We start from the raw sequence: 16980 nt of genomic DNA on the forward strand, positions 1-16980 counted from the left end.
CTTTTAAGAGCAGCTAACAGAGAACACAATGCCTAAACTTTAATCCCTGGAGTTTCAAATTTGTAAAATTTAAAATATTTTTATTTTTTAGTTTAAAGATAATGTTTCATTCTAAACTTTCCTTTGACATGTTTAATACTTTTATTTCCTTTAAATCAAACATTCAAATCAATTAAAAATCCCTTTTATTTCAGACTTAGAATTGAATTAACAATGAAAATATTTCAAATTAAATAATTTTATATTCATATAGAGGATAGGTATATAAAAACATAACAAACTCACAAATCCATTTTCATTTAGTTTTACTTTAAGGCCTTTTCCAAGTCAATGATTTCCACATAACTATTTCCCACTCCATAAATATGATGTACATTCCCTTTTTCTTGTGATGACCTTGTATATGTTCTAATTAACCTTACCATTTCTTTACCAAATGAGGCATAGTGATCTTTATCACTAACCTTCCTTTACTATTATTTGCTGCTCTACCAATGTTCATGTCACCCACAAATTTATCTGTATTGATTTTATATTTTCTTCTAGAACATTGATAAACACACTGTACAACATTGGTCTCTGATGAATGCACACAGAAGAAGTGTCTGCAAACTATAAGCACTCTGTAAGTACTTACAGTAAACTATAAGGACTCAACTAATAAGTTTTTAATATATTGAATATGGATTTTGTGAATTTTGTACAGTGCCACATTTGTAGTAGTCTATTATGTCATCTTAACACAAATATCTTTGTGGTCTATCTCTAGCTATATTTTAAAGTCCTAGCTACTATCCTGAAACAAATGTAATCTCATAAAAAGACACTGATTGATAAAATGTTTATTACAAAACTATAATAATTGTCATTAATTATTCTACTGCCTTTACTGATTTTTATCCCATATTATTTTCTGTCAGTGTCTATGATGAAAGCCAAGCTAGCCTATCTGTGTTTTTTGAGTTCACATTCTTAACCTTTCTTAAATTTTGATGCAACAAAAAAAATCAATTGTTCTAATATTTTGAACAAGTAAGTAGTAGAGGACTAGGAGGAACACCCTTGGCCGCTTCCGGCTGTCAAAGGCATTCAAACTATGCAGTGCTTCCATATGCATATTGATCGCCAGCTAAAAAACAATTTGGTTATTTGCTCTCATTACTATTAGAGATTTGTGCCAAATTTTCCACATAGCCAGTTTTTGTATGCTTTCTTTTAGTCAAATATTATAATTTAATGTCAATGGTCAAACTGCTTCACAAAATATTTATCTACTCTCTTCTTCTTAGGTATTTATAGTGTTTTATATGCCACAGTTGTATGTCCTTCATCTTTTATTTTGCCAGGCTGAGCAATGTACGACATGGTAGTCTAATCAAGATAAATTCCCAGTTCTACTGATCATAGTATTAGCTTTTCTCTTCACCTGTTCCGCTTTGAAAGACATTTTGTTGTGTGTGACCAAGGTATACTGAACATTTAGCAATGTGCATACCATATTGTATTTTTCTTATTTTAATTGAAAATAGACCAGTGAAGATTGTACATTTTCCTTTTTTTTTTCCTTTCCCTTCTTCTTCCTTTTCTTTTTCTTTTTCTTTTTCTTTTTCTTTTTCTTTTTCTTTTTCTTTTTCTTTTTCTTTTTCTTTTTCTTTTTCTTTTTCTTTTTCTTTTTCTTTTTCTTTTTCTTTCTTTTTCTTTTTCTTTTTCTTTTTCTTTTTCTTTTTCTTTCTTATTCTTTTTTTCCCCCATGTTACACAGGATCACTGACAGAAAGGCATTCTGTGACTGACTAATACATCCAGCTCTCTCTTTTTCTGTGTCATTTCAAATGCATGAGGCCAGTTAGTAGCTCTCATTCAAGATCAGTAGCTCACATTCAATTCTATTCAATGATCCAGTCCTATGGTTTAAAAATGTTTAACTTATTTAATGGTTGCTGTTAATCATCCTGTTGAGCTACTAGCAGAAGAGAACGTATTTCATCTTCTCTCAGCTCTACAAATACATTATCCCACTTCTTTCCAAATACAAAAAAAAGTATTCAAGCAAATGTTTCAGACTTCTCAGTATCATGGGAATGATCATACTTGTCAAGATCTCAAGTAATGTCCTCAGAAAAAGCATCAGAGCTGTAATCTTCCTGATGATAAGCTTCCGTATATACTACTAGAGAATTTTGTCTTTTTTTTTTTTTTATTTTGGATGACAAAAAACACTGTGAAAAAGGTGAAAATGGAAGATTGACAGAAATGCAGAGTTTAACAGTCATAATTACCTAATGAGTTAGTTTTAGACTCATCTTCTGTGTATCAAGAAAGATGAGGTTTGTGAACTTTTGAGCCCTATAAAAAAAATATCCCTGATTTAGGTGTTTGGGTGGGTTTTTTTGTTTGTTGGGTGTTTTGGTTGGTTGGTTTAGTTAGGATTTGGGTTGGGTTGGTTTTTTTTCTGAAATATATGGAACACCTTTGAGTCTATTAAACTAGCGAGCAATTTGAAAATCTTTCTTAAGAGGCATTTGGGACTTTCACTACAGAGCTTGGAAAATGGATTTGGTGGCAGTTAACAAGGCAGTGGAAAGACTGAGAGGACTTGGAAGAGAAACTTCGTTTCAGTTCCAAAAAAAGACAGGTTCAAATTTGATGACAAAAATAGCAAAGAGATAAGAGAGCCTTTTATTTTATTTTATTTTATTTTATTTTATTTTATTTTATTTTATTTTATTTTTTATTTTTTTAAGTCATCAGTCATCTATCTTAGAAATACACAGAATAATACCACTGGTATGGCGCTGGTGTCCCTTTTTGACTTGCCACTTTGCCACACTTTAAATCAGTGATTTTCTTCCCCTATCATGCACATTGATGAGCTGGATGACTACTGGCTATTAGAGCCATTAATACTATGGATTAAATTCTCATTCCTGACAAAAACAGGAGGTTGAATTGGATTAGCTGCACAAGACCAGCCCTTCGATGTTACTAAAAATATTAGTCATTCTTGGTGAAATAATCCAGTCCAATAAGAATATAATTGCTTACTGAAAGCTGCTTGAAAGCTTAACTGTTGTTGCCTTTATCTGAGAGACTAGTAGGTAGCCTCCTTGAATCTAACCCTGTAGGTGACAAGCACTCCCATTTTACATAGGAAACCTCTCCAGACATTTTACATGATGGAGAGCCTCTTCCACACACAAAAGAGAAGGACTGCAACAACTCTTATAATGGAGGGTTCCCACACGGAGTAATAAAATACTGCCTTACATTTAGTACAGGGATTAAACAACAAAACAGTAGTTCAAATACTGTTTACTATGGATAAAATGTTTTGTAACTTTCATGGCTGTGAATAAAGACTAAAGTGATACATTGAGGTAATTTTTTTTCTGGTTCACAGTTGAAAGACTTGTTTTTTTAATATAAATCATCCCTACAGAGAAAGCTGTGCCTACTTTCATTTAAGGATGTTGGTGTTAACTTTCTCTTCCATGTGTGATACTGTGTAAAATGCTCAGACAGCTGAGCAAGCTAAGCTTGGGCCTTAGGAGAGATCCCCCAGACCAAAAAATGAGTCATCTGAACTAATTAAGACAGCAGTTCATTTTCCCTTCTTCCTCTCCTTACCTGTTTTGAAGTGTTTTGGAGATAGCCACTTCTTTCTTCACATCATCAATTTACCTTCCTTCATTATGGTTTTGTTCATGGGTGAAGGGTGGTGAAAGGAGACATGAGATGCCCAAAAATGATATCTGAGGCTCAAGTGCTGCCATTGCTGTGCATAGCCTAATAAAGCCTAATAAAATCAGCTTTTAGTGTGCTCACAGATCAATCGGTGTCTGTTCTCTGTTTAGGAAGGGCTAACTGCCACATATATTCCTTGTTACAGTTTCATATTCCAAAATAAAATTATTTAAATTTATCAGAAAAACAGTGGTGCTCCCCCACCCTTCACTGCTAATATAGAAGACAATATTATTTTCGCTGATATAACTGTCTTCTACACAAGTCTCATGGTATGACAGACTTTTATATGAAATCTATGGCCTATTTCCAATCAGCCATGAATTGGAAAACCTGTTTCTTAAAATATAACCCCTGTTCCTTAAAATGGGCATACTATGCAATAGCGGTGGTCACTAGTATATATGGAAAAAAAGCTAGAAACTTCCTGCAGGGCAGTTTGGGTTTCACTACACTTTGAGAACTACTTCACAAGCAAGTTTCAGGCTGTTCATTTCAAGAGTTTGGCTATCTTGATTTGCATACACATCTCATTGGGATTCTAGGAAGCATGCATTATTTGGGGGTATAACAGAAGTTCTCTGTTTAGTTCTGCACTAGCTGGAACAGTCAGCAATAATCCTGTTGTGAACTGTATCTTAATTGTGATAAATCACTTAGACATATGGACATTAAAAAATTTTCCAGGATATATTTGTGGAGAGATGTAGACCTGTATTATAAAGCAGTTTTTTTGGACAACAAAGAACTCTGAGGTGGCAATCAGTGTTCCTTAAATAAGGCACAGCTGGGATTCACAACCTCAGCAAACCTGACAGAACTTTCTGTAATCGAGACAGTTCAAAATGTCACGAAGAGAGAAGTGAAGGACATTGAAGAGCTCTAGGCAGCAAGAAAGCACCTACATGGTAGTCATAGCCAGGGGTGTCCTAGTCTGATGAAGTTAGTCTTTTCTCATAGAAGCTGCAGACAAGGGGAAGACAGAAGTTATTGAACAACCTTAGCCCCACTGAGGCATCATTTACCCCAGGACCAGATAATTCACCAAGAATTTGAAAGGTCTGTCTTCTTCCTTTGCCTGGTTTCAAATGAAATTGGATGTTTTCACGTCACAAAGGAGAGTGACGTAGTTACTGTCCTTTTGGTGATGGTTTGCTTTCAGACTCCTGGGTGGAAGATGCTCTACTTCCTACAGATAAGTAGTATTTGGACCAGTAAGCAATAAAAAGGCTGAGTGGTTATCACCAGTGCATGGGATAAGGTAACATCAACTCACTTGGACTGAAGCATCACTGAATTTGACAGTCTACTGCAGTTTGTAGTTATTTACACAAAAAAAGGAATGCCTCCAACATAAGGATGAGTACAGTTTGTCCCAGTGGATTGAGTATTCTGACAGATAGTGAAACTTTCCCAGCAAACAAAGGACTAAGTTCAAGAAATGAATAGAGGGATTAATTTAACATCAGTTCTTACCTCTCATTTTATTATTTACTGCTGTATGCAACTGTGAATGTGGACTAGGCAAGAAATAGAATGCCAAAAATTTTATCAAAATATTGGTAAAACTGTTCTCTGTCCCATCCCATCCTTCTCTCTACTATTTCCTTATTAACCTAGTGGTCTGCATGCATATGAATAATAGAATACCTGAACATTTAAAGAATATATTATATTTTATTTTCTTTTTTTCCCTTTCATTTTATGTTTATCCTATGACAGCTGGATAAACTGTAACTTGAACCAAAACCAAACCAAACCAAAACATAAAAACAAACAAAAAAACCCCCACAAAACAAAAAATCAACCAACTAACCAATAAAAGTGAATTGACACTTCTCAAAGCATCTCTAACTGGAAAAGCTGTTTTAGAAAAGTTTGATTCAGCACTGTGAGGTTTTGAATGTCAGAATGAATACTTTATAAAATCTTTTTCTCAAATATGGTAATGTCTAGAAAGAAAAGAAAATACAGCATAATGTCAAACAGCTTTTCATGGTATCTTGTGCATTGTTTTACAAGACTTCAAGGCACGAGCAAAGTCTATGGATGCTGATAGTATTGCTTTGCAGGGCCAAGTGCATAATGAATTGCATAACTTAACATACAACCTGGTATCACACAACCTTATATCACGTCATTCTTAGTATAATTGTATATGTTTCTTATATGGAGAAGTATAGGAATTACAACTAATATTGACTAGTACAGATTCAGGGATAATCGATCCTCTCAGAGGATCTCATAATATTTCACAGAAGCTTTTTAGAGAGGTATATGCATCAGTGTAACAAAATTAGTTCTGATGTACTTGACACAACAACAAATGAATATTTTGATACATGTGTGTTTAGGACATCAGATATTTTATTTTTTCTGTTCCATTTGTTTTCTACATTGCTTTTGGTATTGATGTTTTTTCCTGACCAGTTTTTTCTAACCACTTTACCTATTCTGTAATCCAATTTGTCCTCCTCCCTACTATTTCCAGAATATTTTTTCAAAAATTTGCATGCTTTCTGAAGGATTCTCTCCACTGAAAATATTTCAGAAACTGAGAACTCCTGTGGCCCTCACTCTCATGAAAAATTCATAGTAACTTAAATATAGTGATAATTGGACCACAGAGATATGACAAGTTTTTCTTACTACAGTTCTCTCTAGGACTAGAAATGATTGCTGCCACTTTTATACATCTTTGATTAATTAATTTCATGGAAGTCATATGAAGTAAAAATCAAAATAAGATGCAGCTTTTTTACAGTAGGGATAACCAACACTAAAACAATTTGTCTGAAGGTGCAATAAGTAGAATGACCATGTAGAAAATATGCTCTGTTTTAAATCAAATTAGTAAATTTGCTAAAAGAAATACTGGGTACTACCCTATGGTTAATCTTGGGCTGACGGACAAGTTGGCAGTGGGTTACATATTGTCTGTTTCGGACAAAGAATCAGAAGTTTTCAGAAAATACGCTATTTACAAATATTACAATGGTTGTGAGGATTTGTATAATTTATGTTAAAACTATATAAATACAGATAATATTAAAGAGAAATCCCTAGCAATATATGTATCCATAGTCATGTCCTAAAGCTTAGTTTTCTTTCTACTTTAAAGCAGTCTGGAGAAACAGGCTGAAATCATGGTGTACTAGAACGCACTGGCACTATCTGTGTTTTAAGAAAGGTAAGCACTTGACAAGCTTTTTGTACTGATAATGGCCCACTTCAGATAACTTTCAAGCTATGCAAAAGTTGTAAAACTAACTTCACAGATTAGATTCAGCTAAAGAAAAAAGCCTATGAAGAAATGTTGTGGGGTGATGGGGGGTTGGTTTGGGTTTTTCTTGTTGTTGTTTTGATTGGTTGGAGTGTTTGTTTTGCTTTGTTTTCTTTAAAGAAATCCTTTAAACCCTAAAGCAAATTCACCATTTATTAAAATTTTTCCTTGGATCTCAGGTGTTCTTGATTTCAACACTATAAGAAAAGTTGTGATCTTTACATCTTGCACACATTACTTGCAAATGTGTGAATATAAGCCAGTACTTGTAAAACTTCCTGCACTAGACTGAGAATTCACTTATTCCAGAATAGGAGCTTCCACTCATCTATACTAGTATCGTCAGTTTAATGTAGTAGTATAATCATGTTGCTATGAGAGTTTCCTAGGCATACAAGCATTTTTCTGGATATACATAAAATCTCCTTGCAGCAAATGCTTAATCTATGACCTATCTAATGCTCCAGAAACAACACAAACTTGCAGAAGAGACTGTCACTGCAGGTTTCTTTTGGCAGTAAGCAGTTCTTTTACATTTACCATGGCATAGGCTTTCTCCCAGATCACTGGAGTGTGTGTTTGCTCTCATCAACTGAAGAATTTACAAAACCAAGTTAATTCTACATGTTCACCTGAAGTCTCCAGGCAGAATGGCTTATTTATCAGCCTGTCACTGCCAGGCATGGAGTATGGCACATAGATCCCTGAGCTAGCAGAGATGCAACTCAGTAAATCCACATGGTGCAGATCAGCTCTACGGCTGACATAGCAAGCTCTGCTTTGCAGCTTAGCTTGAATGCACTGCTGCACAAATGTGGCTTAGCCTGCGGTCAGACCCAAGCTGATTCACATCCAGTTGGTTCAGGGAGCTGTGCACCATGCACCCGCTGCTTCTGGTTTGGTTATCACTATCAGCCCTGGGTCAACTGTATTTGCGCCTATGCTGTGGGTAGATGTGAATGCCTATTTGGAAGATCACCTGAAAAACACACCATTGAAAAGTTTTGTTTTCTAATGCAGATATGGACCAACATTTCATCTAGGTAAAGAGTGATGTTTCTTGGAAACTCTGGTATTTGAAAAAGTTACCAGTAGCTTGTTTTTAATTAAATAAAAGGGATCACTTAATAGCAGGGATTATAAGGTAGTATTCATTTGTTTTTATCTTCAGCATAATATCTTTACCTCTAATCCACCAGCAGCCATTCCCCTAAAAAGAGAGAGGTTCTTTGACACAGAACACAGGAAAGTACAACAGCAGCTGTTTCTCAGCATGATTTTAAAGATTATTTTTAATGTGAACTTAAACTTATAATTTCTAGGAATCCTGTGCAACAGAAGGTTAAAACTAGAAAGACCTACTCTTTCTGCATAATTAAAGCCACCTATCCCTTTCCAATCTACGTAATACCAATAATTACATGCAAATTATGTGATTTTCAACCATTTGTATAATCTGTTCCTATAATTAAATGCAGCACAACAATGTTTTTAAAAGCTCAGAGCCATCACTATGAATCATATGTATCCTGCAGAGCCCCATTATCACAATCAGAAGTCTGAGGACAACAACTTTGCAGTAAACATTGTAGTTAGAAACAATGGATCAGGCATGAATAATTTAAGGAACCATGGCAAGACCTTGTTGATTGCTTCTCTTAACATTATAAAGAATAACACTAACACAAGTCTTTGTTAAACATCTGTATCCCAGGAGAGATGGCATTTAATGTGATTGGAAAGGAACGAGCTGGCATTGGTCCAGCCTGTGAGTGTTCCCATTTAAAACCCCTACAATTAAATTGGTTAATGAGAATCATGTTAAACACAAAGTAGTTCGTGCCATAAAGTTAAGAAAGAATCATCATGCTCCAAGTTAATAGGGGGAAAAGGGACAAATTAATCCAATTACTCCTTTTTTAGGTATTCCAGAGAAGACCAAATTTATTCAAAATCAGCTTTCGATGCATTTCCCTAATTAATGCAACTTGATAGAATGAAGCAAATTCATGATGTCATTAGCTGAGTTGTGCTTAATGAAGTTGGGCTGTATGAAACATTAACTGCAATAATGAATCCATTTCCTTGGACTGGGAAATATACATTTATCATTTAAGTACATTTACTCTGGAAGTTCCAATCACGAGGCCTTATCACCATAATCATCATCTCCTGATAAATCTAGATATATTAACATTTTGATCAATGTCATTATTAAGCTCAGCCTATGATGAATTCTATTACCGGGCAGCACGGAAGAAGTTAAATAGGCTCCTTCACAACCTGAGCTCTTTACCAATCAATGTTAAGAAGTTGTTTGATGGGCAACTGTCAAACTGTAAATGGAAATAATAACCTCTGTTATCAGCTTTGTTCAGCTACTCTTTTTTCTACAGAGGTCTGTACATCAGAGTGGTTACCATAATGTTCCTCTTTGTACAACAAGAGAGGTATAAACTTTCACCAAGAATAGAGAGTATTGCCAGAAGTTACATTTAAGAGAATGAAGCTTTGATAGGGACATCCATGTGGGAAGGATTTAGCATTGCCTACACTTTTGTTTGTTTGGGCTTTTTTAACGGAACTATGCTATTCAAAATATGGAAAAAAACTCAGGCCTGCTGCCTAACACTGAAATATTAATCTATGTGAGTCATCCTTATTTATTGAAATCTGATAGAATATGGTATAAGCAAATATTTATATTGTAGCTCTTGGACTCAGAGAAAAGTTTCTGATGTTATATACTCGAAACCTAAATCTGCTGAATTAAGATGATCCTTCTGATGAACATAGTGTCATTCTCCACTCAAAAACTTAAGTGCTAAAATTACCAAAAGGAAAAATTGAGAATACTGAAAATTATGTTACTAATATCCTGTACACCTAATGGAGCAGAAGAGGTGGGGCAAATCATATCTGGAGCTTTGCAGAAGAGAGGGGAAGAAACGTTTCCCAGAACTGGCCCACAAAGGGTATTCAAAACTAAATGACTAGAGAGATAAAGTTATATGATTTCAGGAGTGTTATTGCACTGTTAAATGTTTGAATACTCTTCATTTCCTGCACTTTCACTGGTGTATAGCTGTAGGATTTTAGTCTAATGGTTTAATACAACACCAAAATATCCATTTGTTTTCATATTGTAAAATTGATCTGCTTAAAGAGATCAGCACTCAGCCATATGTAATACGGAAGGAACTGCCAGTATCCAAGTTCTAAGCAAGCTCTATAAGGCTATATAATGGCATATTGGAAGTTTTGTTTATCAATTGGCCTAATTTTAATTGTTATCTTGCCTCAGTTTAATTTTCTTTACAGTTTAATAATGATATTACAAGGAAGAGATAATTAGAACTAAAATTTGAAAATGGATGTTTGGTTTGAACAGATTATTGACAACAGAAACAGCAGAGTCTGATTTATTGAACATTTGCATATTCTTTATTCTAAAAGAATAAGTAGGCTGTAAGCATCAATTCAAACATCTTGCATTAATTCATTTCTTATTGGACTTTTACTAAAATCAAGAGTGGAATACAAAGTCACTCCCAAGGAGAAAGCTGTGGATCAAAACTTACAGACCAAGTAATTCAGTCTGTCAGTGACACTTGTTTCAGATTTGAGTGTTGTCCTGTAATGAAAAAAATTATTTGTAGGCAATTTCAGTCTTAAAATTCAGTTTGCTTGCCATGTAAACTTTTTGAATGTTAGATGAGTCATACAAGAGGGAAAAATATCTTTCCATCAAGTGGCAAGATTTAATCAATTAAAAACATCTAGGTCATTTTACAGGTGTTTTTTTTTTGTTGTTCTTGTTATTAGTTTTGTTTTGTTTTGATTTTTTTTAAATCTATATATTAAAAACTGAAAAAAAAGAGGAAATTTTCAAATACAAGATCACCTAATTATGAAAGTGATTATGACATAAATCTTCTTTTTTTTTTTTTTTTAATTTCAAATACAATTTAAAGAAAAATATCTTGACGTAAACTGATAACATTTCCCATGGTTTCCAATCTGGAAAAAAAAAGGAGAAAAAAGATAGCTTACATTACTGCAAACTTTCTCATCCTCTGGAAAAACAGAAATTCCAATAATGACTGATACAAAATCAGGTTAGGGACAAAGACTTCCTGGAGGTCTGTTTTCCCTGACAGTGGCTCCTTACAACTCCAACTGAGTTTTGTAACACATCTCTTGACAGCCTCTAAGTAACTATAGTAAAACCAGCAGTGACAGTCAATGAGGAGTTGTTATGTCACTTATACAGACTCCTTGAAAAACAAATGTTTTTAAGTTCTACTCGTAGTTCATTCCATCTAGTTGTAACTAAGCAACTAGCATTCTGACAAGAATCTGCTGTCACTGATAATGTCCCAAAACATGTGGTTTTTCCAAAGCTATAATTACAATTTAACAGTGGTAAAACAACATGGCAAGTATCATGGGACACAGCCTTGCAGATCTTCATGTTACAAATTAAGCCAGTGGTAATTACATTAACATTGCCAGAAGCAGCCAATCCTTTTTCTTACCTAAATTCAAATGTTGAACTATGTAGTTTTAGGATAACATTTTAAAGTTATTTACATAATGTGTAATGAATTCTATTCAGTTCCTATAGCACTCATAGTGAAACATTTTAGAAAATATTCAGCATCATTTAATCATTGTAATCCTTGTTGTCTGTCAGTTTTATGCTTTTAAAATCAACAGCAAAGCATGTCTTAATATTATTCTATGTACAAAGCTGGGATCTGTAATACACATACTTTTTGACTTGTACTATGCTGCAATAAGTTATCACAAGTGGCTCTACTAATCTTAGCAAAAGGTCCATCCTAACACTTTGTATAGTTGTATTTCAAAGCATTCAATCTATGTTCATTCCTCCTATATGAAAACTAAAGTCTGTTGTCTAGAACCATAGATCCGTTGTCATTTTATTGCAGATTGCTAGGGAAAAAATATGCAAGGTGAGTGACTATTCCAGAAAACAGCAGTCTAACTTAATTCAGATTTCCTTCCAGTGGAACCTAAGTGGAGCTGAACATTCTGCATATGTGGCTCACATATATTATCATTAATAAGATTATTAATTTTAAAAGGATGCTATCGTAGAGCTGCAGGTTATCATGAGCTTAACTTGAAGCATATGAATAAATCCCAGTGACTTCAAAGCACACAACAGCAAAAAAAGCAGTCACTATCATGTTCAACTTCTATTACACTTTCTAAGAAAAAATACTGTTACAAATTTCCATATTGATGATAAAATATTTTATCTCTTGACAAGGACAAAAAAAGTAACAAGTACATTTGTTTTGTCTGGCATATGATATCTACTTTAAGTAGTTTAGCTTTAAAGTTTCACAAAATGTCTTCTGCATTTCTGCCTCTTTGATTATGATTAAAAAAAAAAAATGTGACAGAGCTTTATGTAGTAGTATTTCCAGAACATCAAATAAAATATTAACTGAAATAATTGTAGGATTCCAAAGAGTTTATGCCTGGATTCCCGGCCTTATGTCTACCTCTAAATTCCCAGTGAACATTTTACCTTTACTAATTGCACTTATGTTACGTAGAATAATATTACATTGCAATTTGTCCAAATTCCTTTGAAAATATCTTTGCAAATACACACACATTCAATTAAAAGTAACTTGTTTATGACATTATGATTTGTGCCCTTCTGTCTTCAGTGTGAAGAAAACTATTTTATATTCTCTCCTGCTTTTCCTGGCTTTGCAACTGTTTCCTAATATTTCTCATTCAGAATACAGTAGCATGGTATGGAAAATGACATCTTCAATTGATTTAATTTTAATTAGAAGTTTAAGAATAGTTGTTCTTTCTCTAACTTCATCCCCTTTTAACCTTTCTCTTTGTTCATTGATAAAGGGGGAAAATAAAGAAGGGAGTAACCTTAACCTTTATATTAAACATTTTAGGCTAAAAAGCCAGGTTAAAATGAGGTTAAAATAAAGCTAATATTTGAAATAGAAAAAGGTACTTTTTCAAAATGTATTTTCTGTATGAAAATTGAATAAGTGTAATTATATGAAATATTAAATCTGGATAAGAATATCTTTAAAAACATCCGTGGAAGAAAAGTGTCCCTGCGGCACAGAGCGAAATGGTGCATTTTACAAGCATGAATATAGTGTCCATTCTTCTGTCATTGTGGCAATAAAGGACAAATCTCATATCAGACTGGGTATGAATTGGATTAAACTTGTATTATCATTAATAACAGTTGTTCTACCATGATGAACTCAGTTTGGCCATAGTTATTGCCAAATGCATTAAGTGGTACCCTCCAGCTATCTTGAAAATCAGGGAGATGGAGGAGAGCAAAAGGAATAGCAACAGGAGAGGAGACAGCTGCCCATGTAAGAGGCCACCATCACTGTGACATTTCTTTGCACTTCTGTGCTTCTGTGCAACTTGCATGATACTCTTACAATTTTCAATAGTAAAATGCATCCGAAGAGACAGGAAAGATTTAGGAAAAAGAAACTCTGCTAATGAGAGAAGCGTAACTGAGAAATCAGTATCACTTAATAGATTCACAACTGTGGGAGTTTTTTTGGAAATAATTCCCTATAAGCCTATAAAGTGTGTACTGCATGTTCAGGGAGATACTCATCTAACATTGTCCGTCTGCCTCTTAGGTGTTCGATCTAAGATAAGCAGATGGATTCGTTTTGTCAATGAAGAAGAATGAGCCTGTGTCAGTGGACATCACAAAACATTCAAGAATGGTACCTAAAATGCATGTAGTGAATGCCCATGCATGTGACATCTGCATTGTCTACAGAAGAAATTAGTACCTAGTTTATTACAGATGCTTAACCTTTCAGAGACTGAAGACAAGTGAGATGTATCCTATTTATATTGTGCATATTGCCCAGGTAGATAGACAAACTTTTGAAATCTACCATTTGCAAATGCTCATAACTCATTCCAGGCTTACTATTTACATCTAATTGCTACTGTGACATTGCAACATGAGGGGAATTTTTCAGGAGCTAAGAATAACTTATCAGATATTGTTGAAGTTTTATTATGCATTGATATCAACAAGTTTGTTTTGAAATAAGAGAATAAAGTTGTAAAATTTTAAATTAATTTATTGCATATTTCATCTCTTCTTTGAGAAAAAAGACTACTTATTTATTTAATAGATACATACTTTTTTATTTCTGGAGACTTTGAATTGTTCCTGTGACAGAACAGTGTCCTAAGAACCCTGATGATTAAATTTGAGATAAAAGCTTCATATTTTTAATGGAACTTTGAAAATCTAACTAATTTTTGTTTAAGTTAAAGGATGTGATTAAACTTACAGGCTGATGAAAACCCTGACAGTTTTTGGAATAAATCTTTTCTTTATAAAGAGGAAAAAATGGCTGACGTAAAAAAGCAAACTAATAGCATACTCTTTTAAAGTTAACCACGTAGGTTAATACTGAAAGAGGAACCTTTAAACGTCAAAAATTAAGTAATTAGAATCAAAATTTGTGAGATATTTTTAATGAGTAATAACTAGTTGTGAACATCTTGTAAAAAGGCATTGGATTAAATAATTTTTGTTATTTAAATATATAGATTATTTAGAAATGTATATATTTTTCTATTATCCAGGTGACAAAATCAGTTCTATATAGTGTTTAGACAAGAACAACAGACAATTTCTTAGAGCAACTGAGTCTGAAACCATTTTTCTCTATGGCTTCATCTGAGACAAGGTGAACTTTATGAAAAACTCAGAATGAAACTTTAATGTTCCCCAGGCAATCTGACTACTTTTTCTACTCATGTCCAAATCCCACTTTTTTTTTTTTTCCATTTTTCCTCAGCAGAGTGATTAAAACCAATCAAGTTTTGCTAGACAGAACTCATTTGCTTGTGTCTTCCCAAAGGGCTGCTCTGGAAGGGTTTTCTGGAGCATATCTCAGCAGTCTGTCACCATAGTACTCCTTCCTGTTGACAGAAGCCTGGTGAAGGCTCATGCTACAACTTCTCATGTATTTAATTACGTGGTAATTAGAAGGCTCATAAAAAAGGAATGATAGATTCCTTTTTTCTCCTGGTGTCAAGGAACTGACAAACAGCCCCCACTTTTACATAAGAACAGCACTTCCTGATAACCTCCACGCCTTCTTTAGGAGCTGTTCATGTGTTCCAGAAAGACAAAAGCAGAGTGAAGATTGTGTGGACGGGAAGGCAAGAGGGAAGTAGACAAACCTGCAAGCTCTTTGTTAGAATTTGTGGCTGGAGACACAATTGTGGCTGGGTTTTGAATCCCTGAAAGAAAAGGTGAAAGTCTCCCACCAGACTACCACCAGTGCCTATGCCCCACCTGTATCATCTCATGGCAGAAGCTGGTGGGGAGATAAATGCTGCACCATCCCATGAATGGTGTCATTTAGACTGGTTTTGCACCTACTCCAGCTGTGGATGGGTGCCCTAAGGCAGATAAGCCATACCTCTCCTTTGGCTTCATTCTTAGGGCTTTCCTTCACTTCCAGAGGGTGTACTGAATTCTGAGAGGAGTAAGATGTTTCTCCATACCTTTGCATAGTGCTTGAGATCACAAAATCACAGAATGTTTCAGGTTGGAAGGGACCTCTGGAGGTTGTCTGGTTCAACTCCCCTGCTGAAGCAGAGCCACCTAGAACCACTGCCCAGGACCCTGTCCAGATGGATTTTTAATATCTCTAAGGAGAGGGAGACTCCACTCCGGGAACCTGTACCAGTCCTCAGTCAACCTCACAGTAAAAAAGTGTTTCCTGATGTTCAGACAGCATCTCCTGTTTATGCTTATTGCCTCTTATTGTATCACTGGGCACCACTGAAAAGAGCCTGGCTCCATTTTTTTGACCCTCCTTTCAAGCATTTATACATGTTGATAAAATCCTCTCTGAGCCTTCTTTTGTCTAGGCTAAACAGTCTCAAATGAAGAGGAAGTTGTACTTTATGGTATAGTTCTGTTCTCAGTGAACTCCAGGGTCTTTAGTCAACTTCTTGTTCAGTGAGCTACTCTTTCTGGGTACTTTTCTTACAGGAAGACCTCAAGATTATGGGAAAAGTCTGTACAGAGAGTACAGGTACCTAATTTTGAATTCTTTCACATACCTAGCTCTTAAAAATAAACCACATCACACTGTATTAGGAACTAAACCCTCTTTTTAGATCTATCCATTTGTGGTTGTTCATTTGTTTCAAGTGGGAACTTAATAGAAGGTTAAGATATTCAAAGGGGTAGCTTAAACAATGAAGTGCTAAGAAATAGAGAGGTGATTGTTTAAAGACAGCTCAGTAAAGGCTGAGACCAAAAGTATAGTGGTTAATACAACTATAATAACAGAAGACTAAAAAGAGCTCTCCTTCACAGAGCTGAAGTAATTTTTAGGTAAGTGTTCTATCTTTACAGTAAGCAGTAGTAAGCAGCAACATAAAGGAAACTATTAAATGTAAGAAAACATCCTTCAAAATATTGGAGTCAGATCCCATTTCAAACAAACAAACAAACAAACAAACACAAAAGGATGCAAACACTGGTTAATTAAATGTAGAAATACAATACAGAAAGTCATAATAGATTTTGATGAAAAACTTCTGGAAGGCATAAAATTAATATTAAATCATTTTCAAACTGATCAGAAAGATGAAGCTTGCCAGAAAATACGTAGCATCAATACCTGACTGAAGTGCAAAAGAACGTTAAAGAAGACGAGGCTGTAGCAGAAAAGGTAAATCACTTCCTTACACCTAGATTCATAATGAAGGACCTAAAGGAGATACCCAGGTCAGAAGTGTTTCAGAGCATCTTACTGGAGCATCTGCCTCAAATTGGGTTGTGATTAAAAAAGATTCTAGAATAAACTAGTGAAATGAATAGTAACAACCTGCTGGACCCAGATGGTATTCTTCAAAGTATGA

Source organism: Nesoenas mayeri (assembly GCF_963082525.1).
Source record: "Nesoenas mayeri genome assembly, chromosome: 3".
NCBI lineage: Eukaryota > Metazoa > Chordata > Aves > Columbiformes > Columbidae > Nesoenas > Nesoenas mayeri.